Source organism: Suricata suricatta, chromosome 2 (genome assembly GCF_006229205.1).
Source record: "Suricata suricatta isolate VVHF042 chromosome 2, meerkat_22Aug2017_6uvM2_HiC, whole genome shotgun sequence".
In the NCBI taxonomy this organism is placed as follows: domain Eukaryota; kingdom Metazoa; phylum Chordata; class Mammalia; order Carnivora; family Herpestidae; genus Suricata; species Suricata suricatta.
Window position 1 is genome coordinate 117,212,619 of NC_043701.1, and position 16,429 is coordinate 117,229,047.

Here is a 16,429-nt window from a genome sequence, read left to right on the forward strand (position 1 = left end):
TGGGAAGAGAACATGTATCTTGGTTTAGAGAGGAAGAGTACAAATAGGAAATATTACTATCTGAATTATAATCAGGACGGGCAGAAGTACAGTGCGGCAGGCCCTGACTATCGGAGAGATAGTCTAATGATGTCTAATAATGTGACACAGTTGGGGAATGGGAGAAGATGTGAAGAAAATAACTACATTTTTCATTTGGGAGTCACAGAAGACAGTGTTTTACTGTTAATAACATCTCTGTGCGTGTGTGTGCGTGCGCACGAGCGCATGTGTGTGTTTGCGCTTATGTGTGTGATAAACAGGCCATATGGTATTTTCACATTCAGCCACTGATTCATTCAATTCCTGTGAGTCATGCTTGCCTTTGGGTTGTACTGCACACAGACAGCCTGTCATATGGAGAAGTTTAAGAAGGAGCCAGTAGCTTTTACACTTATTTTGATTCTCTGCCGCAAGTCTCCACTTCTGTAAGAGTTGAACCCAGGAGGCCATCTGGGTGGCTCAGTCAGTTAAGTGTCTGACTCTTGATTTCAGCTCAGGTGATAATCTCTTGGTGGGACAGAGCTCCATGTTGGACTCTGCCCTGACAGTACAGAGCCTGCTTGTGATTCTCTCTCTCTCTCTCTCTCTCTCTCTCTCTCAAAATCAATAAATAAACTTAAAAAAAAGTGTTGAATCCAGGACCAAAGGAACATGCCATGCTACACATAAACACATAAAGAGCACACTCTATTGGCAATTATGTGCCACAGCCATAGAATCAAACAATAAAATGTTGTATCTGACCTGTTTGAACCTTTTTGCATCTCGACTTATTTGCTCAATTCCTCTCAATGTTCCTGCTGTTAGTTGATTTACTGCAATGCTATTTGTATCATTTTTAAGGCTTCTATGATAAAAGACCACAGAGTTAGAAGGTGTGTTAAACAACAGAGATTTATTCTTCTACAGTTTTGAGGACAGGAGCCCAAGCTCAGGAACTGACATGCCTGGTTTCATTCTGAAACTTCTCTCCCTGCCATGAGGGCAGCCATCTTCTGTTGTACCATCATGTGGTCTTCTCTCCATGCGTGTGCCCTGTCCTTTCTAATCTCTACCTGTAAGGACACCCATTGTATTGGATCATGGTCACCCATATGACTTCATTTTACTTTTGTTACTTCTTCAAAGGCTTTATCTCCAAGTTCAGTCACATTCTGAGACACAGGGTGTTCAGACCCACAAAATAAATTTGGAGGAGGGCAGCAAAATTCAGCCTATAAAATTATTTTTTGTTTTCATTCATGTGAATTAAGGACTTACCCTCCCATGATTGAACTCTTCCGTGGAGTATCGTATTGATTGTTATGAATGTGGTATACATTCAAGGTATTCTAATGGGGAGACAATGATCTCGGAGGCATGAACCCCATGATAAAACATGTCCTCCTTTTCCATTGACATCCCCACTCCCTCCTTGTGAAACTAAGGTAGGAACCATTTGTTCAGGAGGATATTAGGCAATTTGAATCGCCTCTTAGTGTTGCTGATGCTATAGATCTTAAGCAATAACTAGACCAAATCTCATGGATAGTTCATTCTGTGCAAAGACAGTCACCATGTGACAAAAACAGTCAATGCACCCAGAGCAGGGTTTATGTGGGAGGGTTGTGGGGTCCTCGGCCAGCATCAGATGCTTGACTTGTGAGCAAACTTCCTTGATTGTGGAGAGTCCTGCCTCAGTCAAGCCTCTGAAGAACCTTAGCCCCATCTGACAGCTTCCCCATAGGCACATAAGAGATTTCATGCTAGAAAGATCCAGTTAAGACATTTCTGATTTCTCTTTTGGCAAGAACTACCATCTTCCAGTAATTTGTCAAAATGGCCCAGACAAAGTGAAAGAGGAGAGGCACCCACTGTATGTAGTCTAGGCCTTTTAGAAAACACAGAGTTGTTTCTTTGGTCACATACATGCGAATCTACAAGAAAGGTGATATTGGAGATATCCAGAGAATAGGCAGTGTTCAAAAAGGAAAACCCCCCAAAAGTTCCCATGGCAAAACCGGAAGAGTCAGTGGTACCCAGCATGCTGTTGGCACTGCTGTAAAGGAACAAGTTAAGGGCAAGATTCTTGCAGAGAGAATTAACATGTATACTGAGCATATTAAGCACTCAAAGAGCCTTCCTGAAGCGTGTGAAGGGAAATGATCAGAGAGAGAAGGAAGCCGATGAGAAAGTGCTTGGGTTCAGCCGAAGAACCAGCCTGTCCCACCCAGAGAAGCTCACCTTGTGAGAATGGACAGAGAAGAGCCTGAGCTGCTGGAACCCAGGCGCTATCAGTTCACAGCATGATACATGTAAAAATAAAAGGAGGACTTCAAGACTGGGAAGGAAGGAAGGAGGAAGGAAGGAAGGAAGGAAGGAAGGAAGGAAGGAAGGAAGGAAGGAAGGAAGAAAGAAAGAAGAAATTTCTGGTTTCTGGACCCAGGACACTTTGAGGGATTTGTTTCATGTATTTATTTTTATATGTATTTTTGTGTTTTGTGTGCATATTGTACCTTATTGATACATGAACCAGTTTTGAATAACTAAAATTTTATAGAAAGATTTTCTTACCTAATAATTTTTGAACAATAAAAATTTTCCAAGTGTGTATTTCATAGCATTACTACCTATTCTTGTTTTGCATCTCCACTGAATACATTCATTAGGATTTTTTTTAAACCTCATCAATTTTGTTATTGGTTTATTTGTCCATGAGAAAATTCTGAGCAAATCAGAGGGAAGGACCAAGATGGAAGTAATAGCATGAAATATGGAATAGAGAAGTAGGAGATAGAGTGGGAGGGGGAGGAAATACAGATCAAGAGAAAAGCAAGAGATGGGGACGGAGATATTTGTGTTTGAAAAATGAAGACGAAGGGACACCTGGGTGGCTCAGTCTATTGAGCTTCCAACTTTGGCTCAGGTCATGATCACATCGTTCCTGAGTTCAAGCCCCACGTTGGGCTCTGTGCTGACAACTTGGAGGCTGGAGCCTGCTTCAGATTCTGTCTCCTTCTTTCTCTGCCCCTCCCTTGCTCATGTGCTCCCTCTCTCTCTCTCTCTCTCTCTCTCTCTCTCTCTCTCTCTCTCACTCTTGAAAAAGATTAAGCATAACAATTTTTTTAAAGTAAAAGAAAAATGGAGAAGCAACAGCAGCGGGAAGTAAGGCAAACATTCTCAAATTCAGGAAAACCAGTTCCACACATCCTATCTTGGTCTATGTTTAAGTAACCTAAAATGAACCATTATAAAAATTTATATGGGGTTTTGGGGCTCCTGGGTGGCTCAGTCGGTTGAGCCTCTGACTTTGGCTCAGGTCAGATCTCACGCTCATGGGTTCGAGCCCCATGTCGGGCTCTGTGCTGACAGCTAGCTCAGAGCCTGGAGCCTGCTTCCAGTTCTGTGTCTCCTTCTCTCTCTGCCCCTCTCCCTCTATGCTCTGTCTCTCTCTGTATCAAAAATAAATGAAACATAAAAAAATTTTTTTAAAAAATAAATAAAAATTTATATGGGGTTTAGAAAATTTAGTACTTCCCAAGGGGGCTGTGTGTAGTCTGGATCTCATCTATAATTTTATAAAGGATGCAAAGAAATAGTTATTAATTTTAGTTTTAGTTATTTTTATTTTTTTTATTTTTAAGAAAGAGCTTGATTGAGAGAGACACAGAGAGAAAGGAATTCTGATAAACTATTGATTTGTTCCATGCCTGAGTTTGGGACCGTATTACAGGTGTCAGTTCTCTTGAGACTCACAAGATAAAAATCTTAACCACCATGTGATCATTATCCTCTCATAGTTAAAGGAAAGGCTAAGTACATCATTAAGCATGCCGCTTGCTGGCTGAATCAGTAATACAGGTGCACAGAACTTGTACATAGTAAATGTTAAATAAATGCTGGTCTCTAGTCTGACCAACAGATGCATTTCTCTATCTAAGCTCCCAGTAACTAAATTTATGGGCAGAATATATTGTAGAACGTGTGGTTTAAATGAGGTTGGAACATGTATCTCAATACATGAAAAGTAAGCCCATAGAGGGAAAATGTACCATAAAATGTATCTCTAAGATCAGTGAATGCTGATCATTTTAGTTAATTAACCTGTGGAATAAAGTAATAGATAACATAACTATGACATCCAAACAGCAATGATTTTCTCTACTGATTTACTTCCCAGCCATAGAACCTAGGAATATGTCTGAAATATGTAAGTTGTTCACCATATGTTTTCTAAATGAGGAATTACAAGTGTGTGCATGTGTGTGTGTGTGAGAATGTGTGCACGCATGTGCACATGTAACTACCCATGAGAACTAAGTGTCTCATTTGGAGCAAAGGTGTTAAAAAATATCATTTAAGGACCTCTGGTTGCGACCATTTCACTAAAGGAAGTAAGATCTCTATTCATGGCAGTTGTCTTTATGGCCACTTCCCGTCCCTCTCCTTTTCTGTCCCTACTGGCACTCCATCAATGTCACTGTTCCTCACAATACATGGGTCAATGGGAATTTGAGAAAGCAGGGTAATTTCTGTAATTCTCCTTTAAATTGAATGGTCCACAACAAATAGCAGCAGTAATACTAAGGTGTTCACATCATCCAGCCAAACTCACTCCTGGTTGAGTCTCCTCGTTTTAAGTACCCCTGTTACTTGATACCCAGAGGTGTATAGCTCAGGCAGTGCTGTTATTAATTTCCTGCTGGGGCTCATGACACAGTCATCGCTGGTAGTGGACTTCATACTGCTGAGCTCTTTGCGTGCTGGTTAGGCTCAGAAGGTACCCAATCAGGGGCCTATGACTCCTGTTGAGTGTTTGGGCAGGACTGAAGCCTGGAGAAGAGAGAGGGCCCTGAGAATGAGTCCATATTCTCATATGGTGGAGCGAGTTACGTTCCTATTGTTACTTATTTTCCATTCATTCACACTGGCCCAATATGAACTAGATCCAGGACTAGGCAGAGCAACATAATGCTAACAGTAATTAAGACAATGGAAGTATTTTATTTGCACTGGTTTCCACCTGCCTTGGGTCAGAAGAACCCTGTTGAAAGAAGCACAGTGGCAGCCTGCCTTCTTGGGGAAATGCTTTTCTCAGAAGAATCACATTTGGTTGACTCTTGGTTCTTAAGTGTGAAGTATTATTTATAACTAGGAAGTTACTGGCCTGAGAGACACTGCCCACACAAGAGAAATGTCTTCTTCGGCTCACAGCTTGGGAGATACCTAATAAAAGGTAATTTTGTTTTTATATAAACTATTAATTCTGATAAATTCATATTTCTGCTTCTCAGTCTCCTGGCTATTAGTACAAAAATTTGAAAATTTCAACTTCCTTTATTCTGTATTCATTTGGTTGGCATGATGTTGTGCAAATTAATAAATCTTTTTCCAACACAGGACAATTTTTTGTGGAGGTCACAGGCTGATATGCCATTTTGTCCTTTGAGAACATTTTCTTGTACCTCATTGTTTTTCTATTAAACGGAAATGCCTTTACATACAACTTGCCATTTTATACTGGTATTAAATGAGTAACTAAGACATGTCTGAATGTTTCTTCTTCATAAGGGAAAGACATACTGAAAAGGCTGGATTCTGTCATGGTTGACTTTCTGTTCTATAATGATTGTGCATTCTTTAAGGTTATTGTCATTTAGATCTGTATTTTGATTTTTTTTTCTTCATTTGGCTCAATATTCTAAGTTCTTCTACTTGAGTAATAGAAGTCCTACTTGGCTTTTATCTTTCTGCCTTTATGAGATCCTTATGGGTACGTATTAGACATCTTTTAAACAGAGGAAAGACTGTCAATCATTCACACAGTCAGGATGGGAGGGAAATTTTTATATTACTGGCCAGACTATTTCACTGAGTCCAATTTCACAAGCCATTAACACTCTGAAAAGGAGAATTAATTTGAATGTCTATCATGGTCTAGAAAGGGGATCAAAATATTGGGAAATATTATTCAGTTGACCTCTTAGAAAGGACAGATGGATGGCAAAGATGAATGCATGTGTTTAGTAAATAAGGTGGGGAGAATTTTCTCACTTAAGTATTCATTAAGAAATTCAAAAGTGTCCTCGTTGTCCTTGGTGTAGTGCTAGAACAGATCCCAGAAAGCGAGGAGCCTGCACAGAGAGATCTGAAGTGAGCTCAGAGATGAATACGTGTATGGCATTCAGGAAACTAGAAAGAAGCACAAAGATGTGCAGGGTTGTGAAATCAGCATCAAGAATCGCAAACAGAAGCGATTGTCTTGCTTGATGTACATTGTAACGGCCAAAGATGAAGTATATTAAGAAGCAAATAGAAACAGCAACTGGGCAGGAATAGAGTAGCCTCTCCTTCTGGCAGCTTTTATTCCATTGATATGAAAGTCAAATGTAAATGATCAGCTTTTCCTCCTCTTCTTCCCCCTCCTCCTCTGCCTTCCCCCCTCCTCCTTCTCCTCTTCCACTTTCTCTTCCTAGTTTTCCTTCCCATCCTCTTTCACATTCATCTCTTCAAAGTGGATAAGGACCTAATGGTAATAAAAATGGAACTTAGGATTTTCATGTCAGAAGCAACAGGCATAGGGTCCTACAAGATACCCTATTACAAGGAGATTGAAAGAGTTGGTATTGTTTCAGGGGACAGAGGTATTGTTATTTCTTAAGGAAGAAGTCCAGAAATGGTTTGCCTTTTTTTATTTATTAAAAAAATTTTTAAATATGTATTTATTTTTGAGAGGGATAAATTGAGAGTTAGTCAGGGAAGGGCAGAGAGAAAGAACACAGAATCCAGCACAGAATCTGAAGCACCCAGGCACCCCATGTTTTGCCTTTCATTCTAGATTTCAAGAGTTTGTTAAAGATTCGGAAAAAAGAGGTATTTCAGGGAAGGTTATGGTTCAATACTTGAAACCTTGTGTCTAAGACCATTTCCTGCCCTTAAGGGTGGAAGCAAAGTCAAGGCTTGGAAAAGGCTCTGTGCTGTGTATGAATCTGGCATTATCCTCTGCATTTTCCACTTATTGCCTGCTTATCCCTTTGGTAGGGAGAGGGTTTAGGCAGGACACGTCTCCAGTCATGGGCAAGAGCAGGCAGGAGAACTCTCTCCGGTGCCCACTCTGGGACCGGCACCTGGGATTCTCTCCTTTTATTGATGACTTACATAGAGCACCAATGGTCTAGAACTGCAGGATTAGATACAATAGTAGTTAATAAATCAGGTAGCCAAATATGTTAACAGAGTTGGTTTATGGACAGAGTAGACCAAGATTGAATGAAGAATAGTATAACCAAAGGGAATGTGAACCTCTACATTTGTGTCTAGGTAAGTAACCACAGAACCACGAAATCATGTGGTAGGCTTTGCAGGTGCTTGCTGGAAAATAAAGAGGTTTTATAGGATGTAGAACTCAGTGCATCAGCACCGCAGGAGTCAGCCATGATTCCTTCATACAGGAGGCCTGCGCTATTCCAGACCATCTTTCTGAGGTCCCATTTCCTTATCTGCACATTAGTTAAAACTGTAGAGGGGCGCCTGGGGGTGCCCCATCAGTTAAGCATCAGCCCAGGTCATGATTTCAGGGTTCATGAGTTCATGCCCCAGGTTAGGCTCTGTGCTGACAGTGCAGAGCCTGCTTATGATTCTCTCTCTCCCTTTCTCTGGCCCTTCCCCGCTTTCTCTCTCTCTCTCAAGAGAAATAAACCAAAAAAAAAAAAACAAAAAAAAAACAACTATAGAAATTTCACCAGAAGAGATAATTTACTATAAATTTACACAGCTCTGGCTCCCTGACTCTTTATCAGATCAATAACTCTTATGCAAAGTGAGCCTGCATTTAAAGTACTTAAATGCTAAGTACAAGGGCAATCAAGATCCTTCTTTATGAAGAGGAGGCTGGAACAAGCGGGAATGACTTCAGAAGGGGCTAATCTAGTCCATAAGACTCTGAAAATCATGTTCCACACAGGAAGCAGGGGGAAATGACTATGTTAAAAAGATGGAAATTATGTACATTGAGTGAAATTCAATCCAGACCTCTTGTTGTGCAGGACATGCAATGGAGACCTGAGCTTTTCTTCATCGGGAAAGAAAATGTTCCCTTGAACTTGTTCATACGTGAGCTGGGAAATCGTTTTGAAGGCTTAGGTTGGTATCTCAGACATATGGATCAGACTATGGATGGGGGTAGGTTGGATTGGCCTGGCGAGATGCTATGATCTGTCACCATCAGGTGCCGCAGAGGGAGGGGCCAGAATCCACACCCATTGGAGAGAACCAGCCCTTGGCCTTTGTCATGTCAAACTCAAGGTGCAAGTCTGCCCCAAACCCTCTTTCATTCTCTGCCTGGTGGACCATAGGCTTTTATTTTTAAACCCTCTCAGAGCAAGTAACATGGAGCAGCAGAAGTGCCGAAACCTTGATGTCGAGTCTGCACTGATGCAGGTATCCCACAAGGAGGTGCTCGCCTGTTTTACTGAGTGGTCTTGGGCCTGAAGACAAGACCCAGCGGGCTGGGCTGGATCTTCTGTCTGCTCCAAGCCAGGCAGGGGGCCTGATACAAAAGAGTCTGTAGGGCAGAAATGGATACACCAGCACCACATGTTCAAAGCCCGCACTACTTACTGAAAACTTCTCTGCCAAAATGCTTCCATTTATGCATTTCCCAGGTAATCCTAACCTTCAACACACAAGATAACTGGAAGGGGAGTTCCCTGACAAGAACAAAAACAAAAACAGGAAAATGAAGGAAGTATTTGGCATGTTATTAGCAAGTATATTTTGGTTAAAAAGCAAGCATACTTCTAATGAAAATAAGCATCAACATGAGCAGCTGACCCATCTGACAGGCAGCGTGGCTCATTTCTATTAGGAGAGATGTCCTTGTTTTAACAGCAATTACGACATGAACTGAACCACGGAGCCTGTGTTCATTTGAAGCAAGACATTCCCTTAAATACAACAATAGGTTAGCTCTGTATGTGTGATACAGAAAAGAGAGTGCAAGTCAACTTTATTTTCTCCATACAATTCAATTTATATAAAGTATTTTAATGGCTATGAAGGTGTGACACTTCCTGAGAACAAACAGCATCTACTTTAATTTAGATCCTCTTAATATTTTCTCTTTCCTTTATTTATATTTCTTCCATCCTGTTGAATAAATTGTTGCAGCTCCACGTGTGGGTCTGGATTTTCCTTCTAGTGCTTCCTCCCATAGGTTGTAACCCTTGGCAAACTCAGTCTTCATTAGTTAGAAGTCATCATTCATGACAGATTATCATAAGGATAATATTGAAGGTAGTATTTTCTTTCTTTTCTTTTTGTATGACCAATATCTCCAATGTGATATAAACTACAGGATTTTGAGGGAATGCTTGTAAAATATTGTAATCAGTAAAATATTGTTCATACTTCTGGGGAATTGTCTCTTTGCCATTACATGCAAATGAAATCTATTTACATCCTTCAGTTTCCTTTTTGTGGAATTTTATTACTCTATTACTAACAATCAAAATGAAATGTTTATATTAACATTAATAGCTTGGATGATAGTACAACATACAATAATTTTTCTAGGTAAATTGCTTTTTATTCCAACTCACTTAAAAAATCTGTGCCTGGGAGGCAAATTTGTTGTTGCAAAGTAAGTTTTGGAATTAGAAAATGTTTTCTTGCTAGATTCATTTCGGAGTCAACAGCTTTGTATTATCTTTTAAAAATTGGTTATTTTTATTCTTTTTTTTTTTCTTTTGTCAAGGAAAACCCACCTGAGGAGAATTTCTGATACAATTTCTGCTTATACAAGAGAAATGTAGACATGCACAGACAGGCAGAGAGACGAATACAGATGTAACATAAATATTTGCCCCTCTCTAAGACCCAGAAATGTCGGAACAGATGTGATGTGTGTTTGGAGTGGGCTGTGTAGCTCTCTATGAATTGAAGCAATTTTCTTGGATGGACCATGCCTGCTGGACTCAAAGTCACTGCAGGCTGATAAGGGCAGCATGAACTCCGTAACCTGGGAATCCATGTCTAAACCTTAAGAAGAATGCAGTTCCATGTGTCGCTCAAGGGCTGGTGTTTACAGAGCTTCCTCCAGAACACAGCGCATGTCATTATGTAGCTCTGCTACATAGTCTAATAACAGCAACCCAGGAAGTATCCTGAAAACGTTTGTTAAATTAGCAAATTATGGACCGAGAGTCAATGACAGTGCATCCACCGTGACTTCCTTCAAACTTTAAATGTTTCAAATGCTGGCTCATTGCGATTGGCATATTGTCCAAGGAACGGAGCCTCAGCAAGATTTAATAGTAAGTGATTTACAGTCTTCAAATGCTGTCCCAGGAAGAACACTGACATATCATCTAATGGTCTCAGTCTAATGAACTTGCCTCAGGCATTCTCCTCCCACACTTTTGTGAGTCTCCCTGCAGATATTGTGAGACTCGATGTCCTCTGTCCTTGCTGGAAGCTAAAAAGCAATAGAAGCCTGACTACCATAACGTACATCCTACTGAGGCTTGCAGTGTGGTCTAGAAAGTGCATAGATGTACCTTGAGGACAGCTTAGACAGCATGATGCTCAGGGCCCAGGACACAGGAAGTCAGTGGAGAAGTCAGTGGAGAAGTCAGGCTTTGAGATAGATGTGAATGGATCCTAGGGGCTAAGAAAATCTACTCAATTTTCCTCAAAGAATAGAAGAGAAATGGTAATTTACTTTATCTGCATGTAAATCAAGCTGTGGGCTAGGAATCAGGGTCACCTGTCCAATTAGCTTTTTCTTTCCTCTCACTGAGAGACAAGTGTGTGCTTTTTGCTAAATGATTAAGGCAGTTCTACTGTTCAGTCCCTAGAAGTCGTGCTCTGGAGTGCTTTCCTGTTGTGCCGTGTGTGAAATGTGTTCAAATAATTGACTCAACAGTTTCTTTAGACACCTGCCTCTTCCCACCTTCAAAGCGTATCCCTTTGCAGTGAAGCTACTGTAAATTGGAAAAACTGACTTTATGGTTATAGTTCAATGATCTTGAGACTATAATTAAACCCTATTTAGATTTTCTGGGAATAAGAAAAAATATAAGCAGCAAATCTTTAACAAGATCCTTGGTGTGGTTTGTGTAACAGTTTTTCTTCTGGTCGGGTCAAAACTGCTGAGAATTACTTCCTTTTAGGCTTTGCTCCTACAATCAATCTTAATTTTTTACTAGCAGAGTATCGGATTAGAATAGTAGATTAGAGATAAATATAATGTGATATTTGAAATATAGCAAATATGAAAAGTAGCTGTCAATTACTGTCCTGTGGGCAATGAAACTAGAAAAGAGAAGTATATTAGCAAGAGTAAACAAACATCATTGCAGAGGATGAAGCATAACTAACCATATTATGGTATATTTGGTACCCTTATAGGCAAGAGTTTCTGGGCTGAATACCTGATGGATTAAAAAAGAAAGTAAGAAAGAATCAGATATTATTCTGTGTTGGCTAGCTTTAAAAGGCTTATTAGCAAGCCCTGTTGTCTTCAACACACCAGAGCCGTGACACACTATGACATTGCCTCGGCAATGCTAATTTGTGGGGCCACACTTAGCACAGGCGGCAGTGTTTTGAAACAACAGAAATGCACCTGCCTTAAAGTGTTTACCAAGCCATTAGCAGGCTATAGAACACTTCCCAAGGCCGTGTTCACATGCTGCCGGGACAACCAGCTTCAGGATGTGGTCCAGGACTTTCCAGAAAACCTGTTTCCTCACACCTGTTTTTCTTTTCTTTTGTTTCAGTAAACATGAAAACAAGAACTGATATTCAGTTATTGGAACATGTGCTCATAGGTGAACATACCACGGAGAGAATATGGAAAGGTAATAGAGGAAAGATTATGTTTTTCTATCTTTTCAAGCTGTTACTAATTCAAGGTCCTTCCTGGGTGGGTGTGGCCTTAGCTCACGCAGGATTTAGTAACTTGTGAGTTTAAGAAATTGGTCGCATTAATTGGAGTATCACTTTCTTCTTCCTCATCTCTTCTCCTTGGACTCCGTTCTGCTCCTCTGTGGTGAGGAGTCCCTGTAGATCACATTGGGACACCAAACGCATCTATTAGGATGGCATGCCTCACGCCCATGCAGGTCTGTTGGGGCTCCTCTTGTATGATAGCAGATAGACATGTGTACTTACATGATACCACATATGCTTGCAGACATGTGTGTTCTCACCTCGGAGAAACGTACGGCTAGCACACACACCTGCCATCCCTCCTGAGATTGGAGGTACAATTAATATCCAGTGATATTAATCACCTTTTTTAGGTATGCAGTTCTGTGAGTGTTGACAAACATCGAGAGCTGTAACCACCACCACAGTTTCACACTCGGTATTTCCAATAGACTGGAGGGTTGCTTCATGCTCTTTCTCACTCGCTCCTCAGCCTGGCCCTCCATCTCTGACAACTTCTGTCTCTCCAATGTTGCATCCTTCCTCAGAACATCACATCATGCAAATCCTTCTGTCTTTGACTTTTTTAACCTGGCATAATGCTTTTGAAATATACCCATTTTGTTGATTAGATAGATGAGTTTTATTTATGTATTTGTTTATTTGCCTGTTTATTTCTCAGGGGGTATTCTGTTTAGGAATATACCACATTTGTTTACCTATCCACAGTTGATGAATGTTTTTCTTCCAATACAAGACTTTGTGTAGACATATGCCATCACTTTCTTGAGTAAATAGCGAGCAGTAGGATTGCTGTGTTGTGTCCAACTATTTTCCAAAATGGCTTTAGCATTTTGCATTATCACTAGCCATGTGATAATGTCCAATGACACCAAGTGTCAGGTGCTCTATATGCTCTCCAGTTCTTGATACTGTGAGCTAGAGGTTTGTTGTTCATTGCCTGTTTTGGTTTGGTTTGGTTTTATTAATTCATTTAGTTTGGCCCTTCTAATAGGTATGATTGGCATATAATAGTGCTTTCAATTTACATTTCCTTCATCACTAATTATTTTCAATATATTTTCATATCATTATCTGTTATTTGTTTCTTTTTGGTAAACTTTTTAATCACATAATTTTCATATAACGACATGTGTGTGCATGTGTGCTCACAAGTATTATGTGTGACTATATATTATTATATTAGCACATGTTATATATATGTTAAACGCTTTACCAGATAGCTATTTTGAATATATTCTATCTCAGTTTTCATGTTTTTTTTGTCCTTAACTGTATCATTTGAAGAGCAAATTTAAAAAAAATTAAATAAATATCAGTTCATCAAAATATATGACTTTTTCATGGTTCATGCTTTGTGTTTGAACCAAGGTTACAAACATTGTTTCCAAGTTTCCCTGTAGAAGCTATAGGTTTTGCATTCACTATTTGATCTCATAATACATATTATAACTATCAAATACCTTTTCAAAATTTGATCCATTTCATATTATTCTTGCATGTCATCATGTTTGTTTATATTTACTCAGTGTCTATCTTTTAATTGGAAACACTTATAAATTGATAAGAAGCCGTGACTGTTTTGTACAGTGAAGTTCCTTGTACCCTGTCTTCAGTTCCCCACCATTAAACTCTTCCATTACTGTAGTATAATATTAAAGACAGGAGACGGACATTGAGTTTATTGCTGTTTCTCCAACCTTACATGCATGGTGTGTGCGCTCACATGACATGGGGCTGCTGTGTACAGTCATCTAACTCTCTCACTACCATCAAGTTGTAGAATGAACCCAGCACCTCACAGCTCCCTACATGATGCCTTTACTGCCCCTCACCACCCAGGTCCTTCCCTAAGCCTGGCAATCTCCAATCTGCTCTCCAACTCTGTAAGTTTTATTTCAATAATTTTATATAAGGAGAAGCCCACAGTATGTAACCTTTTAATAATTTGCTTAAAAAAATTAAGCATAATAGTCTTGTAGTGCATCCAAGTCATTTTGCATATCTACATTCTATTGTTTTTTATTACTGTATAGTATTCCATGACTGGGAGGTATCCTTGTTTCCCGGTGGAACTACTCACTCATTGAAAAACACCTGAGTTGTTTCCAGTTTGGGGCTATCACAAAGGAGGCTGATGTTAATATTCATGTAGATATTATGTGAGATAAATTTTCATTTCTCTGAGATAAACGTTTCAGTGGCACAATTGCTGAGTCATACGGGTGGTTGCATGTTCAGATTTTCTACGAAAGTGCCAAACTGTATCCAGAGTTCCACCTTACCTTCCCACTAGCAATGTGTGGTGATCCTGTTTCCCTGCATCCTCACCAGCAAGTTGTGGGTTGTCATTATCTTCAGTTTAGCGTTCTGATAGGAGTGTGGTTACTTCCAATCACAGTCTTACTTTCCATCTCCTTGGACATTTTTTATATGCTTGTTTGTCATTTGGTAAAATATCTGTTCATATCTGTTCTACATTTTCTAATTAGATTTTTCTCCTGCTGTGTTGTGGAAGATCTGTATATATTCCAGACACAAGTCATATGTCAAATAAGTGGTGTGGAAATATGATCTTCCAGTCTGTACCTTGTCATTTCATCTTATTGTCTTTTTTAAATTAAATTATTTATTTTGAGAGGGAGAGAGCATGAGTGGGGGAGGGGCAGAGAGAGAGAGAGAAGGAGAGAGAGAGAGAGAGAGAGAGAGAGAGATTCCTAAAGAGCCTCCTAGCTGCCAGCACAGAACTTAATGCAGAGCTCGAACTCATGAAACCAAGAGATCTTGACCTGAGCTGAAACCAAGAGTCAGAAGCTTAACTGACTGAGCCACCCAGGTGCCCTGTCATTTCATCTTCTTAACAGCCATTTTTCACAGACCAACTAATAATAATAACAATAATAATGTCTACAATCAATTCACCTGGCACACAATTTGAGGAATTTTTTCTGTATTTTACTCAAATTTTCTTTTTTTCAGTTTTAAATCTTAATATAAATCTGAAATCAATTATAGGTTAATTTTCTATAAAGTGGGAGTAGATAAAGTTTCTTTCTTGCTTTCTTGCTTTCCTTCCTTCCTTCTCTCCTTCCTCCCTCCCTCTCTCTTTTTCTTTCTTCCTTCTTTCCTACCTTCTTTCCTTTTTCTCTTCTTTTCTTCCTTTCTTTCTTCCCTATGGATGTCCAGTTGCTTCAGTACGTTTTATTGAAAAGACTCTTTCCTCTACTGAATACCTATCTCACCTTAATGAAAAATATGTTGGGCATATTTCTTTGAATCTCCTTCCGGGTTCTTTATTCTATGCCATTGATCCATGTGGCTGTGCTGTCTCCGTACCACAGTCTATTGATTATTGTAGTTAAATAAATAGTGACATTAACATTGGGAATTTTTTATTGTAAAAGCTATGATCATAAGCTTATATATATCATTATACATTTATTCTTTTAATGACTAACATCTGTGGAAATATTTTCTGTCTCAATCCTTCTATTGGTGATTTATATTTTTTTCTCTTTTCCTATTTGTCAATTTTGCTAGAGTTTTATCAAGTAATAATTTTCTGAAGAACCAATCTTTTCATTGATTTTCTCCACTTTTCAATGTTGCACATTCTTGCTTTGCTTGTTATATGTTTACTTTGCTCTTCATTTTCTATTTTCTTTGGGTAGGAACTTAAATTATTGATTTGAGACCTTTCCTCTTTTCTAAAGTAAACAGTTGATGCTATAAAATTTTTACTTAGTATTACCTTAACTGCAACCCATAAATTCTGATGTGTTGCATTTCTAGTTTTCATCAGTCTGTGTATTTTTTAATGTCCTACAAGGCTTTGTGTTTTACTCATGGATTATTTAGAAATGTGTTGTTTAGTCTCCAAATGTTTGCACATTTTCCTATTCTCTTTCCATTTTAGGTCTCTAGCTGTATTCTATTTTGGTCAGAGGATATGCTCTATATAATCTCAAATGTGTAAAATTTATTGAAGTGTGTCTTATGACTGAAGATAATGTCTATCTTGGTGAATTTTCCATGGATGCTTGAAAAAATGTGCTTTCTGCTTTTGCTGGGTAGAGAGTTCTGCATGTCAGTTACATCTTGTTTGTTGCCGCTGTTTTCAATTCTTCTATGACTTGGCTGTCATTCTGTCTGGTAGTTCTATTTTTCACTGAAAGCAGGCATTGAAATCTCCAACTGTCATTGTAGATTTGTCTATTTCTCCTTTCAAATGTATTTTTGTTTCAAATATTTTGAAGTTCTGTGTTTAGATTGCTATACCACTATTTCTCCTTTTTTAAATGTAAATTCTAGTTAGTAAACATACAGTGCAATATTGGTGCGTAGAATCCAGTGATTCATCACTTACATACAACACCCAGTGCTCATCCCAACAAGTGCCCACCTTAATACCCATCATCCATGTAGCCCATAGTCTAACCACCTCCCTCCATCAACC

The 16,429-nt window shown here is 39.2% G+C and overlaps 1 pseudogene; it reads left to right on the forward strand.

Annotated features, from left to right (window-relative positions):
• The first annotated feature begins 1,860 nt into the window (after nt 1-1,860).
• On the forward strand, nt 1,861-2,331 carry LOC115272083 (annotated as a pseudogene).
• The last annotated feature ends 14,098 nt before the right edge of the window (nt 2,332-16,429 follow it).